The sequence below is a fragment of the Adiantum capillus-veneris genome, chromosome 18, assembly GCF_014529385.1.
Source record: "Adiantum capillus-veneris isolate H3 chromosome 18, ASM1452938v2, whole genome shotgun sequence".
NCBI lineage: Eukaryota > Viridiplantae > Streptophyta > Polypodiopsida > Polypodiales > Pteridaceae > Adiantum > Adiantum capillus-veneris.
The window spans coordinates 46692458-46697530 of NC_140948.1; the positions used below are offsets into that span (position 1 = coordinate 46692458).

Here is a 5073-nt window from a genome sequence, read left to right on the forward strand (position 1 = left end):
TAAATGGAGTTACCATTTCGACCCAAGTGGTTGCAAACGGACAACAATGTTGAAAATCAAGATGTTGTTCTTGGTTTCATTGAACCTCCTCGCTGCACCAATCATCGGTCATACAGACAACTGGCTCACTTATGGGATGTCAATAAAGAGAACATCAGTATTCTTAAGAAGATATTACTACTTGTGTTTTCGAGGACGAAAACTCTTCCTTAAGGGAGGAGTAATGTCAGGACAAGGGTCCTACAGGGCAAGGCCCAACCTAGGGGGTCAGGGACCTAGGCCAAGGGCCGGCTGGACCAGTACGGACTGGGGATCCGCTTAGGGCAAGTGCTAGGAGCTAGCCTATATAAGGGGCGGTAGGGAGGAGGATCCCAGGTTCAGTTACCCTAGGCCTTATAAGTCAACCTTAAGGCCTAGCTTGGCATGGGAGTTACGTAATTCAGGTTGGTCTTCATGGCATCTGGTTAAATATCCGTCTAGTCTAGATTTCATTTGAGTGTAGCTTATATGACATGCAGGCTGTTCAGTCAGAATGGCTCATAATTAGGGTTCTTATGTTTTATGTTTCTACACCTACACACACACACACACACAGAGCATTTGCATGTGTAGGCCACAGAGGCATGCCATTGTCGCGAGCTGGTTTGGGGTCTCTGACGATGGCTTGCAGCAGCGACAACAAAGCCATGCAGGCGCCTCTTCTCTCTCCTCCTGCGAGGCCCCGTCTCTGTGTGGCCTCTCTTTGGCTCCTTCCTTGAAGCTCCGAGCTCAATCGCCGCCTTCTTCCTCTGCTCCTCATCATACTTTGAAGGTCATGGCTATGGCGCTCAAAAACAAGGTGAATGCATATGATTCTGATTGGAACAAAACATGGTTCGGAGCCGGGGTTTTTGCCGAAAATACAGAGGCCGCACCTATGAACATTGTGCAGAAGTTGGAGAAGAAGAAGCTTCTTAGCCAAGTAGAGAAGGCAGGGCTTCTTTCGAAGGCAGAGAGTGTTGGTCTCACTCTCTCCTCAATAGAGAAGATGGGTTTGTTGTCGAAGGCCGAGGATCTTGGTTTGTTGAGCTTTGCAAAGAGCTTCACAACATCGTCACCTGCACTAATCAATTAAATCTGTGACTGCTTGCTTTGAGGCCTTTGTTTTGTAGTTTTGAGCTTTGCCTCTCGCAGCAAGTTCGTGTTCTCAATGGCTTCCTTGAGCCTCATCTTATTAAGCTTCCTCTTTTCAGACTTCTTTGGCAAGGATGATGATGATGCGAGGAGGAGTTTGTGCTGACGCTCACGATGGGAGGCCAGCACCTTCCTTGCAAGCGAAGAGATTGCCAGACGCAGGGTGAGTTCTCAGTTCACTTTAGTCGTGACTCATTTTCACTTGCTCAATTCCCTTAGGCTTCAGCTATGGTGTCCGAGTCCTGACCTGCGATGATCAATGACGCTTAGTCCTGACATCCCGACCTACTGGAGCTGGCGTCCGAGTCCCGACTTCTTCCACTGCAGTCGCCACTCCCTGAGCCTCTCGTTGCCTGTCCGATGCACTAAATCGGCTTTTAGATCATAGTTTGAAGCATCTATCGGTAGTTACACTAAATCTTGTCACATTTTGTCAAATTTTTTCAAGGAAAGCTCGAAATTTAGCTTAGATTTTGCAAGTTAGTGATACTCACAATTTTGGGTGGTAGTGTTGTATTAACTCAATAAAGAATGTACTTAACCTCAAACTCAATGTGTGACATCATAGCGTTAAATATTTTAAGATCGTTAGTTTCTTTTTCATGTAGTTACAAATTCTATAGTCTCAATTTCCCACATGGTCATATGGCTTGATCGGGTGTGTTATCTTGAGCTATAGTTTCTTGCCAAGACACGTCTAGCATACCTTGGGTCTATGTGTCACACATACACAAGGTTTTTATTTTGTATATAATTACAAATATAGTCTCAATTTTTCACATGGTCATATGGCTTGAACGGGTGTGCCATCTTTAGCTATCGATTTTTACCTTCAGTTCTTCTAGCTATCCATATGGCTTGACATGTCTAGCATACCTTGGGTTTATGTGTCACGCATACACATCGTCTTTATTTTGTATTAATTACAAATATAGTTTCAATTTTTCACACGGTCATATGGTTTGACCGGGTGTGCCATCTTGAGCTATCGATTTTTACCTTCAGTTCTTTTAGCTATCCATATGGCTTGATCGGGTCTCTTGAGCTACCATTCTTACCAAATGTGTAGTTCTGCCTCTTTTTACGATAAAAAGCATCAAAGATTTTAAGATCGTTAGTTTCTTTTACATGTAGTTACAAACTCTATAGTCTCAGTTTTCCACATGGTCAAATGACTTGACCGGGTGTGTTATCTTGAGCTATAGTTTCTTGCCAAGACACGTCTAGCATACCTTGGGTTTATGTGTCATACCACCACTTTGAAGTTAGATTACTTTGACTCTATTAAAAATGTGTTTGATTTTAACGTGTAAGATAATCCTTAAATCCCAAGTGGGAGCCCAAGATGAGGTGGACAGTTTTTTTGGAAAAAGAAATTATGTGATGAAAATCCCATCTGGGAGCCCAAGAGAAGGGTATATTGACTTTTTTTGAGAAAGAGGTCCCCATACAAAGGAGACTCTGGCAAAATTTTTAAGATTTATATTTTATGTACAAACTCAAAATAAAATACAGATGGTGCTTTTTTAAAAGTTGCATTTTGCTTAAGCATAGATGTGCATTCATATCACAGATAATTATTTTTGTTCAAAAAGATTAATCTTTTAATGGGTTTTTTTGTAATGTGTTTTGATTTAATGAGTGAAGTTTTTCATGGTTGTTTAAGAGTATGCATTATTTGTTATTTAGAGAACAATCCACTCCCCAGCTAGTAGGGATTTTGAATCACCATAGATGTGTTGATTGCTACCTTTGACATAAATTTCCTAATTGGACGTAATATACCCTGCATCTAGCATGGCCTCGAACATCGTGTCAGTCACCTCCTAAGCTTTATGTACCTGCTTCATGCATATCCCTGGGTTGACAGGGTTTGGCTGCACCAACGGTGAAAAATGCAAGACTTCAAGGATCTTTATATACAAGTACACTAGTACAAGGCATTTGACCCTTGACTATCGACTTGTCATTTACAGATGCTCATCTTCTAAAACCAACTTTAGCCCTTTTATGGACCAATGGCTTTGTCGCAATGAGCATGACTCTCCAAATTCTCAATTGTTTTGGTTTTGTACCTTTATGTTTGATGAAGGATTTAAATATTTTTAGAAGTGGTTACCGAATTAAGAATCACATTTGGGCCAAAAAAAGGACCTATGACTCTGTAACCTTATGTCAATTCAGAAGGAGATGAATGTACCCAATGCTCGGATACACTTACTAGGAATTTTCCTAGTCAAAGAGACACAATTAGAAGGGGATTTATTTTATATAATTACGATAGTCGAGTTTTTTTATTTTTTGGGCAACGTCCTATATTCGGCGGGCTTTCTAGGTAAATAAACAACCTTGGCGGACCTGGAGGAAAAATGTTTAAACCTAAGAGTCTAGTCGGCTCTATTGGTTTTTGTAGGTCATCATCAAGATCACGTTAACATTTAACGTGATCACTTCTTTTTCTTGTGTAATTACTAGTGTTATTAATGTAATCACACAATCGTGATCATGTCAGTGAAATCCCTGATTGGGTCCAATGTGGTACCTCAGAGGTGGTGGAAATTGTTGCACCGCTGGAGGTCCCATATGACCTTTCCTCACATAATTCTAGTTATAAAAGCACCCATTTGTATCGTGATTGGTGTATCTCTACTCAATGACCCAACAATTCAACAGTCCTGGAGCTTTGACTGCTTGTGGCTGTTGTGGTCTTAGATTGGGATTTTGTCAGTATGTTTGGTTCATTCTATGGATCACTTCTTCGACCACTTGATCTATGTTTTGTGTGATTGAATTCGGATCACTACATGTTGTAGCTAGCTGTTGAAGAGGCACTAATGGTGTTTGTTTCTACGTCCTCAATTATCTCTCTGTACGTCTTAGAGTTATCGAGTAGGTACAACGTTTTCTTAGTGACTTGTTCAAATGTTGTGCATGCTTTCAAGTGTAAGTCCTTTTTTGAGATTTTTGTTTCTCAAGCCCTCTATAAAGAGAACCGATAAGTAATCATCTTGTGGTAGCTCTCAAACTGGGTATATTTCAATGTGTTGCTTGAAGCAAAGCAAATCTTCTGTCACCTTTTCATTCTCCTTTTGTTTAAAAGCATAAATTTGGAAATCTTGTGGTGATTGATTCCCCTCTTAGAGAATTCCTTAGCATACTCTGACAAGAGTTCATCAATGTTTATGAAATCTCTATTGTTAGTGGCTAGAACCAAGTCAATGTTGTTCCTTTCAATGTTAAGCCAGATCCTTCATACTGCATATGAAAATTTGCAAGTTGTTTTGCACTTAAGACTTGCTTAAATAAGGAAACATGTGCGTATAGATCCCTTGATCTACTGTACTTCTTGGGCACACACTTCGCCACTTGAGAAGGTTGCATTCTTGAGTTCTCACTACCAATCTCATCATTCTAGGCTCTCTTACCACTATATATCTTGTCTCATACCCATTGATAGGTGCTCTAGAGAGGATTCAGTTAATTACCTTCTCCTCTAGTCTTATGTCTCTACCCTTGGTTCTCTTAGGCACCATCGTGCTGAAAATTGTGTCTAGAATATCACTACTTTGATGTGTGGATAGGAACCCTTGAATTCAAAGATCCCATTGGTCTTTGCTCAAAAAAATGTGGTCGACTAAAAGAATCTTTTACTTAGCTTGTAGGCGGACCCACCCTCGTAGTTTTTTACCTTGTTGTTTTTGAGACAGTAGGATTGTGCATGCTAGAGGTGACATAGTACTGGTGGAGTGGCCCAAAGTACGTATATACCTCAAGCCCTTTTTTGCTCACTGCTAAATATTTCTGACCATACTTGTTCATCATGATTATCTGTGTATCTCTTTCCACTTTGTAAGTGACATACAAGCATTTTTGCTATGTTAACTCCCTCACATTGGGTTA

General features: G+C 40.6%; 1 pseudogene; it reads left to right on the forward strand.

The window, feature by feature from the left end:
- Positions 1–645: 645 nt before the first annotated feature.
- On the forward strand, positions 646–4743 carry LOC147435603 (uncharacterized; annotated as a pseudogene).
- The last annotated feature ends 330 nt before the right edge of the window (positions 4744–5073 follow it).